General features: G+C 52.8%; 1 protein-coding gene across 4 annotated transcripts in view; it reads right to left on the reverse strand.

Moving 5' to 3' along the window:
* Positions 1-23,460, reverse strand: part of GDPD5 (glycerophosphodiester phosphodiesterase domain containing 5) — a 90,960-nt gene that overhangs the window by 62,934 nt on the left and 4,566 nt on the right. The window contains exon 1 of one of the 4 annotated variants that reach the window (XM_064365300.1): positions 10,701-10,735. The exons of the other annotated variants lie outside the window; for them this stretch is intronic. The gene's annotated coding sequence lies outside the window, so the exon portion shown is untranslated. Of the gene's footprint in view, positions 1-10,700; positions 10,736-23,460 lie in introns of those variants that run through there. 4 annotated transcript variants of the gene reach the window in all.

Here is a 23,460-nt window from a genome sequence, read left to right on the forward strand (position 1 = left end):
GGTCACACAGCAGGTCACAGAGTGTCGACTAACACCCAGGCCTGTCATGCTCTGTTGGAGAGGGAGCGAGGAGGTTGACTCCCAGAGGCCTGAGTGGGGAGGCCAGATCATGGGTAACATCTCTTGTGATGTCACAGGGGACAGGAGAGGGTAAGAGCAGGTGCCATGAGGGCTAACCCAGGCAGACATCACCAGTGAAAGTGAAAGTCATGTAGTCAGAGTCTTAGGATTTAGTCAGTACAGCCAGGAAGGGCAACCTGTTTATTCGTTCCTGGAATGTGTTGACCAACGCAAGTCCCCCTAAGCTATCCCTGAGCACCTTCTATGGAAAGACGGAATGGGTGGGCAGGGAAGAAAAGCCAAATTCAACGCAGGTGGGGATGGGCCACAAGGGCCTCGATTTCCTCTGTGGGAGTTTGGTGCCTCCATGGCCTTGAACTAACCTCTGCCCTTAAGCCTTGTCCACCTCCTGCTCGTCACTGATGCCCTCTGGGCTGGGTGGATGGGCTGGGGAGGAAGAACTACAGCAGGGCACCAGGGCCAACCTCCAGGGCTGGGAGGGACCTGGACTGGTTGGAGAGATTGCCCAAAGCCAAGTCATCTGGGAGAACAATGGGGGCAGCAAATCTGTGGGATTTTGCCTCTGGGAGCTGACAGAGAAAGACCTGGAGCTGGAGGAGCAGTGGAGCACCTGGTGGCTCTCAGAAGGCACTGCCCCTTGCTGACCACACAGCCTGGGATTCCCCCTTCTGCACACCCCTTTCTAACAGCTGTCTCTTGCTGGTGCCAGTTCCTGGGCAATCAGCACCTTACATGCGTTATCTCATATAATCTGTGCACTAATCATCCGCAGCGGACTGTCACACTCCACCCACGCTCCACCCACATTCACGTCGTGGGGCGCACTGGGTTTCAAGCACCTGGCAGTATGGGGGTGGGCCACCCTCAGGCTGCTGGGCTTCCTTTGCCCACAAGCAAGGCCAAGACAGCCCCTTACCAATGACTGAGGAGGGAGAAGCAGAAATTCTCCACCATCTTTGCCCCTGGAGGGCCAGCCCTAGGGTATGATCTACAGTATCTCCACCAGAGTTCCTCCGGAAGACAGAGCCAAAGTTTCTTCTACAGAGCTTGGCCAGAAAGAGCCTCTTGCATCTCCTCCTTCTCTTTCTGCTTCTACGTTTTCTATTCCCTTAGCAGGGAAGCTTCCTAATGAATCACTGTCACATGAATCCTTGTCTCAGGGTCTGCTTCTAGGTCACCCAACCTCAGACACCTGAGGTGGGTGCCATTAATGTTTCTATTTCAGAGACAAAGAAACTGAAGCTCACAGACATGAACAGTGTCCTGTGAAAGATCCCTATCTTGCAAGCAGCAGAGCGCACACTTGAATTGACATCTGCCAAGTGCAGAGCCAAGCACTGACCCCTCCCCTTGGGCCCTGCCCCTTCATCTGCCGCCAGCACCATCGAAGCAGGTTTACATCCCCAAATGCCACTGTCCCTTCCTGGTCATTGAGGCTAACTTTCCTTCTCCCTGATTTTTTTTTCAACTGGAAGGAAAGGAGAAGAATGTGCAGATGATCCAAGAGGGATGACTAAGTCCGCAGATTCCTCTGGTTGGCTCAGACCCTGTTTTAGTCAATCCTTGTGAATCAGGGCGGGTCTGACATTCTGGGAATGCAGGGAGACTTCAAACCATCTTCATGAAAACAAGTTGTAAAAACACTGGCCGCCACTCCAAGTGGCCAGCTGATAGGGTTGGCTCCATGGAGCAGGGTTGAACAAGTTCACCAGACGGGAACGCACAGCAGGAAAGACCTAGGCTAGACCCAAAGGAAGAACTTCCCTGTAATTGGGAGCTGGGCCCAGAGATGGGGTTGGGTGTGGCCTCTTTGGAAGCAGGCCATCCATGTCCTGACCTTCCCAGGCCTTTCTTGTTTGCAGCGTCTATGAACAGCTTTGGTGAGCACAGAAGATGCAACAACCACCAGAGGCCAAGCCTGCCCAGCCCTGAGCTTCAACTCCCGGCCTGAACCTGGTTTATGAGGATACTCTGAGCTTGTGGGGCTTCTGCCTTCTGGGATCCTCCCCAAACCCCAGGGTGGCTGCTACCACCCTACCCTGCAGATGTGAAGACTGGCAGAGGTCAGGGCAGGACTGAGGGCTGCCCGCTCAGCACTGCACCTCCTCCGCGCTCTGCCCTCACAGCCACTCCTCCAGAAAGCACCACCCCCTGCAGGCACCCTCCCTGCCCCTGGCAGAGGACTAGGCAGGTGTCTACAGATGACCAGCTCACCCTCCTCCCTCTGGCCTCTTCTCTCCTCTTCTGGCTCCTTCCAGTCAGCAGTGAGCAGGCCTGGGGCTCAGGCAGTTCATCCCCTCCACCCCTTCCAAGCTCTCCTCCCTTTCTCTCCTTCCTTCCTTCTCATCCAAACTTCTGAGAGTTGTCTACACCCATATCTCCACTTCCTGCAAAACCCACTGCTGCCACCAGGTTCAACAATGGCTTCTGTGCGGGTAGATCCACGGGGCACTTCTCCATCCTCAGCCGACACTGCAGACCTCACCCTCCTAAAAACAGCTTCCTTCCTTGGCTTCTGGGACACTGATTTTCCGGGTGTTCGTCCCCCTTTCTGGCGCCACGTCACCAGCCCCTTCACTGGCTCCTCTGCCCAGGCCTGAATGCTGCTGCTCTCAATCCTAAGCCCCCTTTCCCACCCTTGCCCTTCACATTCTTTTTGGCAGTATCGTCCACCCCACGGCTTCAACCACCTGTCTCTACCTGGACCAAGCTCAAGATCCAAGTATCCTGCAAGACTCTGGTCATCTGCACCTAGACATCCCACAGGAAGGTCACACCCACAGTGGCCAAATGGGAACTCCCCTCCCTTTCCACGTATCTCAGGGCACCTCCATTCCCTCCAACCTCCAGACCTGGAAGATGAGAATCACCTCCCCATCTCCCTCTTCTTCAACCTCCACAGTGCCATCTGACACCAAGCATAGCTCTGTAATCCATCTCCTTCCTCTCATCTCCCACCAAACAGCCCTGGAGTTTCCACTCAAACTCCTCCTGCAGGAAGCCCTCTCTTACTCCAGCCATGCCTTCACCTGTTTTCATATGCCCTGTATAACTATCCATTCAGCAGCCATGCCAGTGTCCAGCTGCACAGCTGACTGCCTGGGCTGGCTCTGGAAGGTAGGGGGTGGGTCTGATCTGACCCTGGATCCCCAACACCCAGGCCAAGTGCGGCATGAGGGGTCTCAAACAGGTTTCTCAAATCTGGGAACTTGTATTTCTGCTGAGTTTGCCACATTGGTGAGGTCTGCATCTTCCCTCAGACCACAGGCCCCCAGAGGTAAGGCCTGTTCCCTGGCTTGGCCCTTCCTCACACTTAGCCCCTTTCAGAGCACCCTAACCTGCCTGCCATTTATGAGGAGATTATCATGGGGGCCCTGGAGAGAGCCTAAGAGGCCCGCCTCATACTTGTGCAAACATGCGTGAATGTACAGAAACGTCCAAAAAGGCAGAGAGCACGTATTCACAGACAGACACAGGTGACACGAGTGGGCACATGATGCGAGCACACAGGCTCCCGGAAGTACATGCAGCCATGCAAAGACAGGTCCACAGGGATACAAACGTCCTAGAAACAGGGACCCAGGCCATGGCCTCGCTCAGAGTCACCTGCTCCAGGGGTGAAGCCTTTGGCTTGGCCAGGGCTCCAAGCTGGTGCTCAGGGCTCCAGAGCAGGGGCTCAAGGAGATGTGGCAACAGCCCTCTGGACAGTCTGGCCTGTTCCATTTGTACTCTCAGGCTGTGATCAGAGTGGGGAGGGATGCTGGGAGAGGAGAAGGTGAGGGAGCAGGAGCTGCTCTCCACAGACAGGGTTAGGGGCAGAGGAGGAGGCCACCAGTCCTGCCAGGCTCCACCAGACCCCTCTGCAAAGGTAGTTACACTCCCACCCTCCCCTACCAAAGAGCCAATATGAGCAGAGAACAATCACAAAGTTTATAATATACCGGAAGGGGAGGGAAAGCAAGCCACGGTAGGTATGCACATCACATTCAAAACCGATGTAAATAACCTGCGCCTAACACCTGGGTGTGAGTCCCCATCAGTCCTGACCTCTCCCTACACCTCCAAGTCTAGTGTCTCCCCAGACCCTGTTGACTTGGTCTCATAAATGCTTCCTCATGATGGTACTCAAGCCTCTCATACTGCTGCCTGAGAAACAGAAGGACACTCTGGAACTCACATGCAAAACTTTTCTCAACCTGCCCCTCAACTCACTTTCCAGGCACTTCCTTCCCTCTTCACCTCAGGGTAGCCCTGCCACCTGGAGATAACTCCCTGCTCCAGGGACTCCACTCTCCGCTCGACATGTTTACAAAGTTAATTTCTTCTTTGTAGAATGCCTTTTCACTTGCTTCAGTTTGGTGAACTCCTAGAGATCCCTCAATACCCAAATGGGAAATGCTGCTATTCAGTGGATTGGCTTCCATAGTGGCAGTCACATCCTAAAGTCAGCACAGCACAAGTAAGTTGCATATGGTCAAAACCCCCCTTGGCTTTATAGAGTAACCATTTCTATACAATCCCAGGCCTTCTAGGCATTTCCTGTTTTACTCATCTAACTCTCACAACTGTAACAGATTGTATTTCCAAAGACATCTGCCATCTCCCACACCCTCTTCTTACAAAGTGATGCTGACACCAGTCCCATGGAGAGAGGTGGGGTCCCTGTTACCCCCACTTGAATCTGGGAGGGATTGGGAATAATGGCTGAGGTGATACTACTCCACTTCCAAGGACAGGTCATCGAGTGTGATGCAGCTTCTGCCTCCTTCGCCGGGACGCTCCTGCTGTCTGTGTAGACACAGACACCACTGTGTAGACACGTGACTGCTCTGAGACTGCTTGCTGTGGGAAAGCTCAAACAAGCTCGCAGAGAGAGAAAAAGGGCCTAAGACTACACAAAGAGCAAGAGAAGCTGGGCTAAACTCTGGGTGCCCCAGCTCCTCTCAACTATAAATGCCACCTGTCAGAAACTATATCAGACCCTGAGCCAGAGTCGTGGGGGTGAGCCCAACTTAAATTCCTGGCCTATAGAAACTGTCAGATAATGATTGTTCTTTTTTTATTTATTTATTTATTTTTTTTTTTGAGACTGAGTCTCACTCTACTGCCCAGGCTAGAGTGCAGTGGGACAATCTCAGCTCACTGCAACCTCTGCCTCCTGGTTCAAGCGATTCTCCTGCCTCAGACTGTTGTGTAGCTGGGATTACAGGTGTGTACCACCATGCTCAGCTAATTTTTGTATTTTTAGTAGAGATGGGGTTTTATCATGTTGGCCAAGCTGGTCTCGAACTGAACTCCTGACCTCAGGTGATCCGTCCACCTTAGAAAGTGCTGGGATTATAGGCATGAACCACCACGCTCAGCCATGATTGTTCTTATATAAAGGCACTAAGTTTTGGGGTGATTTGTTATGTGACAACAGTAACTGGAACAACTATAAAGTATGGACTATCATTCTCCCCACTTCAGAGAAGGATCTGAGGCAGAGAGGCTAAGCAACTTGTCCAAGGGCACAGAGGCAGTAACTAGCAGAACCAGGATTTGAACCCAGGCAGTTTAGCCTCAGAATCCGTACTATTCACTACTATGCCATACTGAGTGCCTCCAAGGTCTGATTGGTCTCCCATCCGACAGCAGGCCTCAGGGAGTGGTTGCTGAATCAATGAGTGAAGGAAGGAATAGGCAAATGAATGAATGAAAGTGAGCAAAAGTAGAGTGAGCTCCCAGGTGTGAGGCAAGGACCGTAGACAGCCTGCACCATGCAAATGGGTCTGACATGAGTGCCCTTGCTGCTGAAGCAGCGCCACTGTCCACAGCCCTGGAGGAAGTCAGGTGATCAGAGGAGACAGGCAGGTGCCATTGGCCTCCACCCACCATAGATGCTCATCTCTTGAGCCTCCTAAGATGTTGATCTCCCAGCCCCCTGCCTCCCCCAGCCCTGAATGCTGCAGGATTAGACACAGGCCCCTGGGGAGCTGATCCCTCCTAAGGACAAGGCTTGCAGATCTCAGGGACTGCAGGGGGAAGGTCCCCAGGCTGGGAGGCTGGAAAGCCAAGTTTAATCCTAGCAAGGCTATTGACTGGGCTGTGTGAACTTGGATAAGTCCCTGCCCCTCTCTGTGCACAGGTGCTCTCCAGCTCCAATATTCTAAGACTCGCCAGGTGCTCAGCTGGCCTCATGGATGGGGTGCAGGTGAGCTGTGGGTCCTATAGCCATGGGAAAAAGGGACCTGTCCCTAGAGGGAAAGTGGATAAGAGAATAAATCCCACCTACTACTCACTGCAAGCCTGCTGTATGCCACATGTTTCAACACGAACAATTTCTACTCCTTGCAGCAATCCCACTGGGCACAGTGGCAGGTGAGGAGAGTCTTAGATTCAGCTAAAGGGAGACTAAAAGCCAGGGTCCAATCCAGGCCCATCTGACTTCAAAACTCTCACTTCTGTCACAAGAGCCAAGAAGTAGAAGCAACCCAAGGGTCCATTGACAGGTGAACGGACAGACAAAATGTGGCCTAATCACATAACGGAGCAGCGTTCCTCCTGAACAAAGGCGGGGATCCCGCCACAGGCTACAGCGTAGATGAACCAGGAGGACACTATGCTAAGTTGAAATCAGCCAAATACGTATGCTTCCACTTACATGTGGTATCTAACATAGTCAAACTCAAACAGAAAGTGGAATGGTGGGTGGCAGGGGCCAGAGGACGGGGAAATGAAGAGCGGCTGTGTGACAGGTATAGAGTCTCAGCTTTGCAAGATGAAAAGCTCTAGAGATCTGCTGCACAAGAATGTGAATATAGATAACATATGGAACCGTATTTAACACGGTTAGGATGATACATTTTATGTTTGTTAACATAAGATGGTACAATTTTTAAAAATACTCTCACTCTTGAGGCAGAAGGGGAGATTAGAAAGGGTATTAGGAAGGGGAGACCAGAAAGGCTTCATAGAAGAGGGGCATTTGAGCTGGGCAGGATTTGGGCAAGTGCAGACAGGCCTGGGGCACTACAGACAGAGGCTTGGACCTTTGGTCCCTGGCCTCCCTCTCAGGATCCAGCTGCCTCCACCCCATGCCATCCCCAGCCCTCCAGATCACCACTGAAAAGCAGTGCTCCAGAGGAGAGCAGGCATTGGCTTGGAAGAAGGGATTTCCTGAACACCTACTATGTGCTCCCAGGCCCACTCACTGATTTGGGCCAGCCCTTGTCCTTTTGGGACCCCAGTCTTCCTGTCTGTATCATCAGAGAGTGACCTGTGATTCCCAGGTGTCCTTCCAGTTCTCACACTGGGAATAATCTCTGAGCGGGAGGTGGGAGGCACCAGAGACCTGCAGAGAGGGGAACCAGGATACTTCAGTCAAAAGACCAGGAATCTGGAGCCGCAGCCTCATGATCCTGCCCCAGGCGGCCTCTACTCACTTCACAGAAGGGAAATCTGAGAGCTAAGTGGGTTTGGTTTAATCCAAACTTAACCAACATGTGCCAGCACCTACTATATTTGTGATAGGGCTACAATTCCTCCCTCAGTCCAGCACTGTTTCTCCTATTCCATGCTGCCAAAAGTGGAAAAGACTCTAGCAGAAGGTAAAGCATGAATCATTGCAGTCAGAGACAAAATCCTCCATGCCTATGGCTCTCTCCAAGAATTCTGATTCTTGCCTCTTTCCCCTGGCTCTCAGGAACCCCCAGTTCCTCCCCCAGAAGGAACGGGGCGGGGCACTCCTTGGTTCTAATACCAGCTCCACCAAGTACCAGCTGGGTCTTTGTGTCCTCATCTGCATCATTGGGATAAGGACCCTTCTCAGAACCCCTTGGGAGGGTTGGATATGGCAAAAGCACAAAATGCTGAGCCCAGGGCTTGGCACACAGTAGGCATTCAATAAAAGGTCACCATCATCTGTTCTCTCCTTTTCAGACAAAGACATTTTCATTGATCTGTTGGTTCCTCTCAGCAATGCTTTGTTTGTTTGAGCTCTTCCCAGAAGACACTCCCTGCAGGAACACTGGGTGATGCTCCTCAGCCAGCCCCAGGGAGGGGGAAGGAGGAGAGATGAACTTACTTGATGGAAAAAGGAAAATTCACCATCAAGTAGACACAAGAGAGCAACCCCGGGGAAGCCTAGTGGCTGCCCCTCCACCTAGGAGGACCCAGGGTGGCCCCAGATCCTGCTTAATAAGCTCCCTGGGGCCTGGCTGGGAGGCCTGATATGATCCGGCTGCTACTTAAATCACACAAAGCCTTCTATTCTTAGCTGAGCAGGGGCCTGGTTCCATCCCAGCTGTCCATTAGCACTAACCAGCCCCAGAAACACCATCACAGTGGCCAGTCAAGACCACAAGGAAGGACGGGGGCAGCCCCGTGATATGACCAAAGCCTGAGGCCCACCTGAGGGGGCTGCAGAGGACTCCCCAGTTGTCAGAGTGTTCACAGAGCCTGAGAGGGGCTCACTGGCCTGGATGAGGGTTTGGATTGTGACCCCAAGGCCACCTCCAAGTCTGGATTTCATATCACCAAGATTCTATGGTTCCATGATCCCATGCTTCCAAGATGTGGAAATTGAAAGAGTCCATGGTTCCAAGGACCAAGGTTCCAAGATGCCAACAAAGACAGGATGGACACTGGGCTCTAGAGGTGCACCCTGCCCCAGCCCCTCTCCTTCTCCGTCCATCCCTTCAGAGGCAGAGGATGGCCAGCTCTATCCCAATCCTGGGGTCCCCAGGCAGCACAGTGGCACAGACAGCATGGTGGACTCGGCACTGAGGTCAGCAACACTTGTTTTATGCCACCCCTAATCCACTGGGGTAAGAATCCCTGGAGAACTTCTGGACACTATAGGACATACAGGGAAAGAAAGAGGGGAAGAGCCAAAGCTGCCCTGGGGCCCACCAATGCCAGCCACGGCTGGGTAGGGTGTTCAGTGTCTGCTCTGTGCCAGCTGGGCTGGCATACCCCTGTTAGGTGAGCACGGGGAGGCTGGGCAGGCTGCCCAAGGTCACAGGCTGGAAAGTGCAGGAGCCGGGCCAAGAACCCCAGGCTGGGCTGGCTTCAGAGATTACTGCTTCCCTCACCCTGCTTTGCTGTAGGCCACAGCTTCCTGGGACCACTTCTTCCAACATCCTCTTTTAGAGTGGAAAACTGAGGACCAGAGGGAGGAAGGGCCTATGATCAAGGTCACACAGAGAATTGGTGGCAGAGCCGGGCATAATCCTTCCCTGGCTGGGGGCCACTGGCTGCCTCCAAGGCCCAGTGGGTCACAGCCACCGAGCCTTCTCTGCATTCCTCCTTTCCAGCCCAGACCAGGGCTCCTAGGGCAGGGCTGTCTCCTGTTCCCTTAGTCTCTGATATAGTGGTTGCCCCACGAGGCCATCTGAGTGACAAGCCAAGAATCAGGGGATGGGACAGTGGGCTTATGCCTCACACCCAAGGCTGGCCAGCTGAGCACACACATGGTCTGGAGACAGCTGATCCTGTCAGATGCTGGGGACACTCACAGGGACACTTGTCAGGAACACTCACAGGCTAATTAAGCAGCTGTCCCATTAAGGAAAGTAAATGAGGCTCCACTGCATTGACCATCACAGAGCCTGCCAGTCACTAGGACGGGACATCAGCCTCAGCTGCTTGAGCCCTTGACCTGCACCCTGGGCTGTCAGCCCCCAACACCCATCCCCAGCACCCACTATCAGTTGCTTTTTTTTTCTTTTTCCCAATAGGATTTTATAGATTATTTTTCATATGAAGCTCACAATGAGCCTGCGAATTAGTTACTTGTTCACTCCAATTTATAGGACAGGGTGGACAAGGGACTCACCCAGGTCACCTGGCTAATATGACAGAGTCAGGACTCACACTCAGTGGCTTACCTGGTCCCAGAGGAAAGGTCAGCAAATACCTGGGTGATCTGGAAGTCCTTTTGATGGAGTCACAAGATATAAAAATGTGTCTAAGCTGCACTGACCATTTTGAGGAAGTTGACAAAAATTCCCTCTCTCCTGCTTAGAGAGACCGCAGGTCAAGTATCTAAAAACATCCAATTTCTTTGATCTGGTCTAGCATTAGATCTGCCCTGCACATCGGCTGCTTGCCACACAGCCAGTGCCCTCCTGGGTGTGCCACCCACTGGGTTGATTTGATCTTGCACCAGCCTTGTGACGTTGGCCTTATCATCGGCATCTTAAAATGAGGCTAGCTAAGGCTCAGAGAGGCCCAGACACAAATTCAAGCCTGCACAGGCACAAGGATGGAGTCAGGACAGGAAGCCAGGTGTGTTCCTGCTCGGCCTTTTTAAGACAGGAGGAGAGTTGGAGGAGGGTAAATTGACGTTTGTTCACTGGGACCTTTTTAAAATAATCCGCTTAAGTTTACATCAATATCCCACTATATCTTTCTTCCTGCCTGCCACTCTACCTCCCCCACTGTGGCCCCCATGCCAATCTAAGCAGAGGGAGCATCTGTGATGCCTCTGGGTGGCAGCCTCACCAGCTGTCTGCCCCTACTCCCCCAGATTGGGCCAGGACCATCTGGAGCTGCTCAGGAACAAGGGCATGGAGAGGGACCCCCAGAATTCCAGAAGGGATGCTGGGACAACCTAGCCTTGTCCCTCCAGCACCTACCTTGGGCAGGTGGCTTTCACCCAGCATGCTGTGACAGGCTGCAGACCTCCCAGAGTGAGTATCCGAGGCCCTGATGAAATAAAGCAGTGTCCACATCGAAGACCTTGGTCATCCTGACTGATACCTCCTGACACGAACGGGGAGGTGGAAGGAATGTGGAGTGACTGTCTTGTTCTCAAGTCCCTGAAACTGTGCCCACCAGCCACCCAGGGACGTAGGACACAGAGGCTCCTGCATATGGGCAGGCCATATGAGACCCAGACTGTAAACAGGACAGACAAGCACATGTTGGGGTTCCTGACATGTGCTCCCAGTCTTCCCCAGAGGCCAAGACTCCGGGGTTGCAGCCAGGAAAGGGGTGGTATCTGGTCCCAGGACCCAGCAGACAGGAGGGGCAGCACCATCTTTCTTTCTGTTCAAACACACACAGACAGGGCTGCAGACACACAGTTCTGGCCTGTGTGTGCGACTTGTACATAATTCACAGGCTCCTATTGCTCTGACCTGGATAAAATGTACCAGCAGGGGCAGCTCGCACAGAGAACAGTGAGTGGATACCAGGGAGCACTTCCTGAAAAGTGGCAAGTGGGCCAGAGGCTTAGGGGATTAATAGAAATTGGACAAATGAATATTGTTAATAACAAGAACTGTTTACTTATCATTAACAAGTAAAGTTTGTGGGGTAAGTCAGTTTATAATTCATGTTCACAAACTTTGTCTCGTTCAATCTTCATAAAAGTCCAGTGTGGAAGTTACTTTAACAGGCAAGAAGGTGGAGGCTCAGAGGCTGAGTCACTTGACCATTTTCTGTTTTTTTTTTTTTTTTTTTTTGAGATAGAGTCTCACTCTGTTGTCCAGGCTCCCAGGCTAGAGTACAGTGGTGTGATCTTGGCTCACTGCAACTTCCGCCTCCCAGGTTCAAGTGATTCTCCTGCATCAGCCTCCTGAGTAGTTGGGATTACAGGTGTGCGCCACCATACTTGGCTAATTTTTGTATTTTTAGTAGAGACGAGGTTTTGTCATGTTGGTCAGGCTGGTCTTGAACTCCTGACCTCAGGTGACCCACCCACCTCGGCCTCCTAAAGTGCTGGATTACAGGCGTGAGACACCACACCCGGTCTAGTTTTTTGTATTTTTAGTAGACACGGGTTTCACCATGTTGGCCAGGCTGGTCTTGAACTCCTGACCTCAAGTGATCTGCCCGCCTCAGCCTCCCAAAGTGTTGGGATTAGAGGCGTGAGCCACTGTGTCCCGCTGTCCATTTTCACATAGATGGAAGCAGAGCTCCCTCCCTGTGCCAAGCTGCAGCATGCGTTCAACCCCACCACCACTCCTAGTCACAGCACACCAGGGAATGTCCTTCTGGGCTCAGGAGGCCAACTGCTGAAGGGAGAGAGCATGAGGGGCAAACTTCCCTGGCAGTGGGAAGGCTGTGTGCCACTCAGGGCACCATGGCCCCTGCCCTGCTGGGGCAACCCAGAGGATTCTGAGGCAGGGGACAAGGGGAGTGGTCAGGCCTTCCCCTGCACAGGCATTGAGAACTCCTGAGAGCTCTTCAGAGTGGGAAGGGAGGTGCCAGGTGACCCTGCTTGACCACGAGTGTGAGGAACACAACGCCTACAGAGGAAGAGTCCAAAAAGTCCACAAACGCCCACTGGGCACCAGCCAGGTGCTGGGGACGCTGGGATGAATGTGACCAGCTCTGAAGAGGCTCCTCATCAGGCAGGCACCTGCTTGGCTGACTGACGCTCAGACCCTCACAATCCACTCCAGAAACTTCTCCAGCCCCATCTGACCTCCTTTTCCTCCCTCTGCTCCCACGGCACCTTACGAGGTCCTAATGACACAGTGTCATGTGCAGCCTCCTTTCACCTCTGCTCCTGCTATTGCTCTTCCAAGAGCGCCCTTTCCAGCCAGCTGGAGCCCATCCACCCCCACTCCCCCATCTCTTCTTTGCAGAGCCTCACTTAAGTACCCCCCAACCCCACACTCAGACTAAAGGACCCCAAGAGGAAGCTCGCTCCCTTCTTCCTCTCACCCCCTCAGGGCCTCCCCATGCTTTTGACCTCCCTTGCAACATCTGTGCACTCTGCCCAGGCTAATGCGTCCTGGAATTGCCTCACTCTCTGCCCCTCAGGACCTGGGACTAAGAAGGTGCAGCTCCACTGAACTGCATAAATGTGTCACCCACTCAATGCAACGTCCCAGAGCAATTAACAAATCACTTCTTCCTTTTAAGGCATGCATTTAAGGCTTGTCTTTCTTTAAAAACCCTCGGTGAGCACAGGAAAATGCAATAGAAGAGTCTTAGTTAGATTTGTCTTGGCATTTCCAAGTCGTGGCTCTGTTTCTGGCACACAGTACATGTCTGAGATATGCTGGTTTGGTGGATGACAGAATAAAAATATCTCTACCTGCCACTTGAGCCTGCTGCCTGAAGTTCCACCATTATCACCGAATCTTCCCTGGGGCTAAAGAGTATTCCCTGTGATGCTCTCTCAAAATACAGTCCTGGGGCAGGAAACCAGCTGGAGGCTTCCACGTGCAAAACAGCAAGGTCAGGGTTCGCCCATGAGATCTTCTCACAGTGTTTTCTTGAGATCATGTGTCCAGACCCTGCTCTTTGACCAAGGAGTTGCATTTCAAATGATCTTAGGAAAGGCTGACTGCATACTGGGCCACCCATTGGGGTCCCTAATTCATATTAATACATTAAAGACCCTGAGAAGGCCTGTTTGGATTTATGTGACCTAGCGTTTTCCAAATTTGTATGCTCATGCATCCTTGAATCCGTTGCCATCCCACGAGACCAGGACTCCTGAGGGGACAGTTTGGGAAGTGTGGACTAGAGAGTGGGCGTGGGTCCTAGTGGGACAAGGTCTGCAGGCTGAAGGGTGTCTGTGGCTGCCACACAGCCAGGGCCACACTCCCCTGCGCTGACCATTTTACAGAGGCAGAAGGTCCAACCTCAGTTACCACCACCAATAGTTCATGACAGACACAGATAATGAACATGGATTCAGACAGCTTCCAAACGAAGCACAAAGGAGGCAGAAGGTAACAGGCCTGGCTAGAGACCTGAGTGAGTTCCAACTGCGATTTTGTGCTCACTGCTGGCCATTGGGCAGGGGACCCCATCCTGCTAAGCTTTGCTTTCGTTGTCTGCAAAACGGGGATAATGCTATTCTTAGGGCTACTGTGACAATTCAGTGTGGTAAGGTAAGCAGAGGCAGATTATAAACTGTCAAATCCTGTGCCAGCATTTGCTATGTGCATCATTATTTCACTGCATACAGGGCCAGAAGGGTGTGGTCACGTCTTGATTGATCACAAGCCACTGCAGAGGTCCTCAATCAGGACAGATGGATGGATGGATACACGGATACATGGATGAATGGACAGACAGAATCCCCAGCATGACACAGGCTCACCAATGGCTAGTTGAATAGGTATGAATGAAAACATGAACCAATTCCAGTAAGGTCAACTGTTCCATTTCTTAGACTCTAACTGGTAGAAGCAGCAAATTGGGAAGGACACACACAAATGCAGGATGGGAGAGGAAAGAGGTGCAGCCCTCTGGAGGCAAGTCTGTGGGCAGCAGGATAAAGGAACAGACAGGGTTGGAAGAGCCAGAAACCAGAGTTAAACACGTGCAGCAGCCCAGGGTCACCTGGCACAGGGGTCAAGCAGTGTCGGCATTCTCAGCAAGGCAGGCAGGGTTCCTAAGGCCCGTCCCTCCAGCTATCCACGTCAGCATTGTTGAGGGGAAGGAAGTGATCAATCCTTTTTGTAAAGGTTTCCGACCAAAACTGTTAGAGTTGTTTTTAATGGGATAGAGAGCAGAAAGAAGTCTTTAGGGCCAGGTGCAGTGGCTCATGCCGGTAATCCCAGCACTTTGGGAGGCTGAAGCAGGCAGATCACCTAAGGTCAGGAGTTTGAGAACAGCCTGACCAACATGGAGAAATCCATCTCTACTAAAACTATAAAATTAGCCAGGCGTGGTAGTGGGAGGTTGAGGCAGGAGAATTGCTTGAACCCAGGAGGTGGAGGTTGCAGTGAGCTGAGATCACACCATTGCACTCTAGCATGGGTAACAAGAACGAAACTCTGTCTCAAAAAAGAAAGAAAGAAAGAGGTCTTTAGGGCAAGAGGACACAGCTCTTAGCTGCTTCTTCTGGAAAAATGCTTCTTACAGTTTATATGAATTCATCAACACATATATGCACAGGACAAACATTTTTGAAGTGCCTACTGTATGCCAGGCAAGTGCTGTTGGGCACTGGGGACACAACGCCATGTCCAGACAGCATCACACATGGAAGCTTCTGGATAAATGAGGTGTCGGGTCACTTGAGGATGGAGAGGGAGGGTTTTTAGAAAAATTCCCAGACAAGAAGTCTGGAAGACCGAGTTAAATCATTACATGACCTCAGACAAGTCACCATCCTTCTCTGAGCCTCCATGTTCCCATCTATAAAGTGGGGCTGATAAAAATCGTGAAAACTACCTGGCACCAGACACTGACCCAGCAGTTACAGATGTTTTCTTAATGAACACAGCCAGCAAGGCAGGTATTGCTAACAATCTGTCGTGGGGTAAACTGTCCCTTTCACAGATGAGCAATCTGAGACTCAGCTGCTTACCAACAACCCTGAGGTCAGAGAGTTGGTGGGAGTCTGGGAGTAAGCTCTGGTGTGTCTGACTCCAGAGCCCACACTCTCCCGCCCTCCCAAACAAGTCCCACACAGACTGTCCTCCTCACAGACTGCTGTGAGGATGTGATGACATCATAGATATCAAAGCACTTTGTAAAGTTAAACTATTATGTGTCCAAAGGCAACAAGAAGTCAGTCCTGACTCCTCCGTGAAACCAAACATTGAAGTTCACAGGGGCACTCAGAACTGGCCACAGACCAGAACTCCTCTCAACCTCTGGCATTCCTCAGCTAACTTCCTCCCAGGGAAAGGGACCCGGCAATCCCAGGAGCCCCAGATGACCCCTCAAGGCCCACAGAGCAAGGTTCCTCCTAGACCAGGAAACCACCTGACTCGTAGCCTCCTTACTCTTCTTCACTTCCCCCCTGCCAAGGACCTAGAGTTCACAGCCTAGCCCAGGTGACATTGGAGCTGTCCCAGGGACCCTTGCCACTCTCCGCTGACAGGCTGTGGGACCTTGGGCCAGTCGCCTCACCTCTCTGAGCCCCAGGTTTCCCACCTGCAAAATGAGGGTTGAAAGCAGATTTCATGTGTGAAAGGGTCCACTCCAAGGAGAGACTCCAACATGACTGCCTTGAGCTGGGTAGATCAGCTGAGTGGGCAGGAAGGGGAGCGCCAGGCTCTTAAAATCCCTGGTTTGAGGAGGGAGGTACAACCCTGCCTACCAGGAATTACCCATCTAACCCTGAATTCTTGGCCTGCCCTTGGCAGTCCTGGTCTGAGAGGTGGACTCAGCTGTTGCCACCAGCAGGACCCAATGTGCTGACTTCCAGGTTGGCTAGGGTTGCAGCAGAGGAGAAGTAGGAGAAGGGTCTTCAGGCAGAATTGCGTATGTCTTCAGTGGAGGGACCTGGGCCCCAGAGCACAGACATCCTTGCAGGCCCACAGTGGCCCGAAAGGGTTGCTAACTGGCTTCAGGCCATACAGTGAGACAGAGGTGCCAGGACCCAGGCCTTTAGGCCCAGCCCAGGGCTCTCTGCACTGGCCCAGAGTCACCCCTTCTGGAGCATGGATTAAGAGAGAGAGGAACAGTGTGAAGAGTTAGGATGATGCACTCCCCTATCCTGCCCCAGTAAAGAGACTCTGGCCATTGACAGCTGGACCCCCAAACCCCAAGGTGAAAATCAACACCTGGTCACCCCATTCCCTGCTTCACTCACTGCAGGCACTGACGGGGCACATCTGGATGAAGGAGGGGCTAAGTCTGCTTCTGCAGAGTCCCAGCAAGAGGAAGAGGGCTCCAACTGCAGCAGAATGGACTTCAGTTCATCCCAAGAAAGAATTTCCTGCAGCGGCATGAAGCATGAACAGCACACAGAGAAGGTGGGCACGATGAGGGCAACTGTAGCATCTCCTCTGAAATACAGGATGCTGTCTCCTCCATCATGTCATTTTACTTGCAAACCAGCCTGGAAGGTAAGTGTTGCTGCTCTAACTTTATAGGTGAGCAACTGAGGCTCAGAGAGGCTAAGTGACTTGCCCATGTCTTCTAAGTTCCACTCAAAAGAGGCAGAGCCAGGATTCAAAGCCAGAACTCTGACTCTGAGGCCCACACACCTCCCTTCTTGGGAAGCACACCTGCCATGGGCATCTCCCTGCGCCGTCTCAGATGCTCAGGTGTGGGCTGATGGAGATGCCACGGGCATTCCTTTCAGGAAGGTGAGGGAGTGCTCACTAGTGGCCAGCTGTAAAGGGCTCTGTATCCTAGGCCTGCCGGCTGTGCACCTGCAGAAAACACCCAGTGGGGGCCTCCCACGTGCTTTCCGTGCAAAGTGCCATATCTTCTGTCCTTTCCCCGACCATGCTTCCTCTTGGGCAAGGTTCAGTCCCTGGCACCTCCTCTGCCCTTAAAGAAGAGCAGTTTGAAGGGATGCCCATGATTATATGTGCAGGCCTTCTCTGTCCTCTGCTCCCTGCTTGGCAGGAACCCCACGCCCCACCCAACTCCACACCCAGACTCCCCATCACAGGGCCCAGCAGCATTTGGTGGCACCTGCTGCACAGGCTGTCCCAGCCCTGCCCAGCCCCACATTCCTCCTACCTGGCATTCATAGGCTCCTGGGAGACTCTCTGAACTCAGAGTGGCATGGCTCATGGCACCCTGGACATGGGGGACATGTTCTGGGTCCAGGGTGGTCCCCAGAACTGTGGCAATGACTGCCCAGCTCTAAGGAAGGTATGCAAAGTGGCCACATCAGGGCCAGCTCTGGGCTGGAGCTGCAGCTCTGTGCAACTGAGTTCACCTGACAACAGCCTACCTGTGACTTCTGCTCCACTCCAGAGGTTCCTCTGTCCCTGACAGGGTCACCCCAGAAGCCACCTGTAGCTTGCTTTGGGGGAGGAGGCAGAGATGGACAGATGGGTACCTCCAAAACTCCTCTCCCTGAGGGGTCTGTGGTGGGTGGGCTGCTGACTCATCTTTGGGGTGAGGGCTGAAAGCCCCCTCATTAAGAGGTACGATAAAAACAGACGATCTTTAAACTGTGTCCTAAGGACAGTGTGTTCAATGGATTCCCCAGCTTTCGACGGACAGAGTGTGGAAGTGTCTTTGCTTTGCCTCTCCTGAGCCACTCTCCACCTTGCTTGTGGCCCTGGGAATGGACCTCTGTGGACTGTAATGGGCTCTGTGCTGCTGGCTTCCAGGGAGGTGCACCACTGAAGGAAAGGGGAAAGAGAGTTGAGGCCTCTCCCCTGTGAGGCCTCTTGGGTTGACTGGGCCCCGGCACTGATGGCCACAGCTCCTGTCCCTATAGCCGCCTACTTCTCTTGCTCCTTCAGCCCTGAGCGGTAACTGTTCCCAGCCACTGCTAGTCTCTTGGTGCTGCACTGTCCCGTGTTAATTTGTCACATGCCTAATGCCTGAGCCAGTCACTCTGGGTTGATGCACCCTCACTGGCTGTGCCAAGGCAAGGAGACCAAGCACTGCCACCAATGGCCCCTTTTGGAGCCTTCCTCTGTACAGCCGTCAGGGCCTTCTCTGCTCTTAAAGAAGAGCAGTTTGAAGGGACGCCCATGATTACATGTGCAGGCCTCCTCTGTCCTCTAACTTAGCCTGGGCCTGGTGGGGCTGGGGAGGGGAGCAGGTTGGGGGAGTGCTCGGACCAGCCAGTGAAGAAGGAAGGGGCAGGAGGCAGAGGGGAGCTCCCCAGCAAGTGCATTCACCAATAGCTTTTGAGTGTTAGTATATGGCAGGCACTGCGCTTCACATACCAAGAACTTTATTTGCTTCTCAGGCAATCCCAGGAAGTCCTTCCACCTAATGCGGTGCTCAAAGAGATAAAATGATTCTTCCAGGGTCATCCTGCCAATAAGTGGCAAAGCCAGGACTCAACATAAGTTTTCTGTCTTCTGTATGGTAGACACATTGGATAGCGATAACTGGACTTGAACAAGCCCTGAGAATGACCTCAATACAGTAGACGCACCTGAATGCGGTTTGGTTCTGAGCTAAGGAATCCAGGAGTAGCCAACCCAGAGATCCATTCCTTATCTATGAGGAACATCTGAGCCCTCAGCCCATTCCACTGAAAGTGTGGGCCAAACAGAGGATTCAGGCCTGCTGTTTTGCGGTAAATGAAGGTTGCGAGGTGAAGGTTGTTAGGGGGAGGTGCTAAGTGAAATGCTCTAGAAACTGCACACTTTTAGGCTGGGCACGGTGGCTCACACCTGTAATCCCAGCACACTGGGAGGCCAAGGTGGGTGGATCACCTGAGGTCAGGAATTGGCGACCAGCCTGACCAATAAAGTGAAATCCCATCTCTACTAAAAATACAAAATTGGTCGGGCGTGGTGGCATATGCCTATAATCTCAGCTACTTGGGAAGTTGAGGCATGAGAACTGCTTGAACTTGGGAGGCAGAGGTTGCCGTGAGTGAAGATCGCGCTATTGCACTCCAGCCCAGGCAACAAGAGCGAAACTCTGTCTCAAAAAAAGGGGGCAGGGGGCAGGAGTGGTGTCTAATGCCTGTAATCCCAGCACTTTGGGAGCCAAGGTGGGCAGATCACGAGTCAGGAGTTTGAGACCAGCCTGGCCAACATGGCGAAACCCTGTCTCTACTAAAAATACAAAAATTAGCTGGCCGTGGTGGCGGGCACCTGTAATCCCAGCTACTCGGGAGGCTGTGGCAGGAGAATCGATTGAACCCAGGAAGTGGAGGTTGCAGTGAGCTGAGATTGCACCATTGCACTCCAGCCTGGGCGACAAGAGCAAGACTCTGTCTCAAAAAAAAAAAAAGAAACTGCACACTTTTTGCGAGTGGTTGTGGTTCTTCGGTCTGGCTGGCAGCCACTAGACTCTCTCCCCTACATGTGAGCCCCAGTAAAACCCCATGTTTTGTCCACTGGCTCTGGGTCTCCTCTTTGACCTCTTGAACCTGGTGCCGTCCTCACTGGCATCAATAGGGGTCTGCCGCAACAACACCTGGGCACTACCTTGAAATAATTTTAGTGAACTGGCTCACAATCACAGCAGAGCTGGATGAGTTAAGTGGGGTCAATTATTGGTGAGGACTTGCACAGAGGCCTCCTGGACACCCTCCCCTAGATTTAAAAAAAAAAATCCTCTGACATTCTTCAGTTCTCTCAGGTGGGACAGAGGCCCCAAGCAGGCGGTGCAGTTGGGTGTCCAGGTTGGAAAAACAAGCAGATTCAGACAAGGTTTCATTGTTAAGGAGAGTCTGACACTTTGACCATTAAATCAAAACCAAGCAAAACAAAATACTGCCTTGTCTTATCTTAGAAAGGGGACAGTGGGAAGGGCCCTGGGCTGGGTGTTGATCCCAGCCCAACCAGACCCAGTCTCAGAGATCTGGCCTCAGGTGGCTAGGGCAGGGAGTTTAGGGTGTCAGTCCAGCCCAGCGTCAGGTATGGTGAGGGTGCTTGCCATGTGTGGCCTCATCTGGCCTCTGTGGCCCTTTCAGAGAGATCACTGTTATTGTCATTTTTCAGATGAGGAAACCGAGGCTCTGAGAAGACATGCAGGAAGCGGCTGCATGCTGGAACCCAGGTTAACTGGATTACCAAGTCTTTCCACTCCCCTCATCTCTCCAGGCAGGGAGGTCCCGGGGGGAAGGGGCAGCCCCGGAAGGAATGAGATCCTTGTCCTGGGGATATGCAGGTATCTTCTTGGGACACTGTGGGAGGCAGGCTGCAGGGGGTAGTTCTCAAACTGGAATCACCAGGGGAGCTTCAACAACTACTGATGCCTGGGTCTTGCCCCAGAGGTTGAGGGGCCTGCAGGACTTTTAAAAGCTTCCCAGATGATTCTAATGTGAAGCCGCCCTTCCCACCTCTGAAACTCCCCAGCCCCATACGTCTCTAAGGAAAGAAGGGATTTTACAAAATGGGTTCCCTGACACCATTTTACAAAACGGGCAGAAGTCAAGCAAAATATAAGGGTGTTCTCAAGGCCCCACAGCCAGCGACAAGTCGAGGGAGCATGAGGGGTTCCCTGATTTCAGACCGCCCATGGGGTGAGCTCCTTCAAGACACTTGAGGGGTCCCAGCTCCCTTATCAGCGGGAGAGAAGTTTCTCTTTGAGCCTCCTGGGTGGGAGGGTGAGACACATTATTCGTGGCATTTTTTTAAAAGAGTCCACACGTTCAAAAGCTAAACAGCTGCAGGATTAACGCTGGAAGACCCCTCTGCTTGCTGGCGTGCCTTGGGAGCAACAAGATAAAAGAACTCAAAGCAGGCCTGTTTATCATTTTCTGTAGGAGATTTGGTCACAAGCCTAGGAAGAGCTGGGCCTCTCAGACCAGCAGCCCACACTTCCTCCCCACCTGCCTTTTCACCTTCCTCAAGCCCTGAAAGCAGAATGTCACAGATGGAGAGACGGTGTGGGGTGGTGGGAAGTGAGAGGCCTGTGGAGTCCAGTGGTCCTGGAGTCTGCCCAAGCTCGCCCCCTTGCCAGCTACCTTTGGAGAGGAGCTACTCCTCTCTCAGCCCGTTCGGTGCTGACCTCACAGCGGTCCAAACTCAGCAACACCAGCACCACCTCCAGGAAGCCTTCCTTGACTCCCTCCCCAGCCGGCACTGGGCAACCCCAGGCCCCTGGCCTTCCCTGTCACATTCTGTATTGTCACTGCTTCTGTGTCCTCCCATCCCTACCAGGCTGTTCATTCATTCATTCCACAGAACAGCTGCCCTCTGCCTGGGATTCATTCCAAATGCCTTTCCCAAGCACCTGTTTTCTCTAAGATCCCCTGCTAGCTGCTGGAGATACAGATCCTAACAGCTAACCTGCACTGAGTGCTCATTATGCACTGGGCATTTTTTTGAGTGCTTTACATGTATAATTCATTTCATCCTCACAACTCGAAGATGCTATAATTATCCCCATTTGACATAGGGGGAAACTAAAGCCCAAAGAGGTTAAATCACTTGCCCAAGTCATTTAGCCCTATTCCGTGCCACCAGCCACAGATACTGATGGGCCCAGCCCCTGCCTCAAGAGCCTACTTCTTACAATTTGGAAGTTTTGCATCTGTGTGTTTGCTTGTTTAACGCTGTTCCCCCACAGACCAGAATCTTCAACCATGTTACATTTCGGTTGGATGTGTGTGTGCGCTGGAGGGTACGGTGGAGGAGACCAAATACATGCTGCTTCCCTTTAAGGAAGAACTCACACTCTCTGCCCAGCATCTGCTAGCTGGACACCAGATGGCTCCTCCCACCTGGGTCATTTCTGCTATGGAGGCCTGAGAAGAAAACTCAAGTAGCCAGTTCAGTCCTGCTCCCTGCCTGAACCTAGCTCAGGACCTTCCAGGCCAACAGTGCCTGCTTACACACCACTGTTCACAGGGAAAGTGGTGGGAATTGTGTCTCTGCAAACCCCAGCTAAGTCCCCCTAGGGGAAGGCTTCCCTGCCACCTGGCATGCCCTCCCTCCTGCCATCACCCGCTGGACTCTTCCATCAGCTTCTTACTGAGTCGCTTGTTCACAAAGCCATCGAGGGGATGGGCAAGAGGACTCACGCTGATGGAGTACCCACCTGTGTGCTAGGCCTGGATAGGCATCTCACTTTCTTCATCTCATTTAATAAGTTATTATCAGCCCCAATTTACAGGGAAAAAAGAGAGGCACAAAAGTTGAGCAAGCTGTCCAAGGGGCAGCTTGCACTGCCTCCCTTGGCCTAAGGGGTACAGCTCTGTGCCAGGCACGCTGCTAGGCACTCAGCAGGAGGGGAGGATTGAGGGGGCATAGAATCTAGTTTTGACAAGCCAGCAAAGGAAGCAGACCAAGTGGAACCCCAATCCACAGACCACAGTCAGTGAGCAGAGGGCCGTGGCTCAACAGCAGAGGAGGCTTGAATTCCACCTGCATGGGAAGAGTCCTGGAAGCTTATAGGAGGCGGCATCTTTGGGCCTGGTTGAACTCCTTACTGCTCTTTCCCATGGTCACAGCAGGAGAAAGGGCAAGCCTTGGCCTCAAAGCTCTGGTGACCAGTGTGTGTTTGCCACCACCCCAAACGGGGCAAAGGGAGGAGCAGCTGGCTGCCCTGCCAGTGACCCCGCTGTGGCCCAGCCAGCCTGCCTCCAGTCCTGCCAACCTGGCCTGGCCCAGCCAGCTCCCAATCACAGGGTCTTCTCTGCCAGCTAATGACCATGCTGTCTGCAGCTCAGGCCACCACCCTCCTTCGGGTGAGGCAGCAGCTACCCACAGAGCCTGCTGGCCCAGACAGCAGCCAGGCCAAAAAATCACAGCTGCCTGTCATATCACATCCTCTGGCCCTGGTGCTGTGGTCACCTCCTCCTCCTTCCAGGGTCATGAAGGATGCTGTAGAAAGCTGGGGCTACAGGGGAGCTCAGACCTCACCCTGCTCCCTCTGGACATGGGCACACCGGACCCCAGAGAGGGGCCAACTCATCTCAGGTCACACAGCCAGCCAGCCAGCCTGTGCACAGCCTAGGGCCCACGTCCTTCCTGGTCCCCATGCTCAGTCCAGCATTGCCCTTCCTTAGCCTTGAGAAAAAGCCTCGTCCAGGCTTTTCACATGCAAAGTATGCTTTCGAGGTACTTGTGTGGAAATGAGACAGGACAT

This window comes from Aotus nancymaae, unplaced genomic scaffold, assembly GCF_030222135.1.
Source record: "Aotus nancymaae isolate 86718 unplaced genomic scaffold, 86718_ANA_hifiasm-v0.15.2.pri h1tg000059l, whole genome shotgun sequence".
In the NCBI taxonomy this organism is placed as follows: Eukaryota; Metazoa; Chordata; class Mammalia; order Primates; family Aotidae; genus Aotus; species Aotus nancymaae.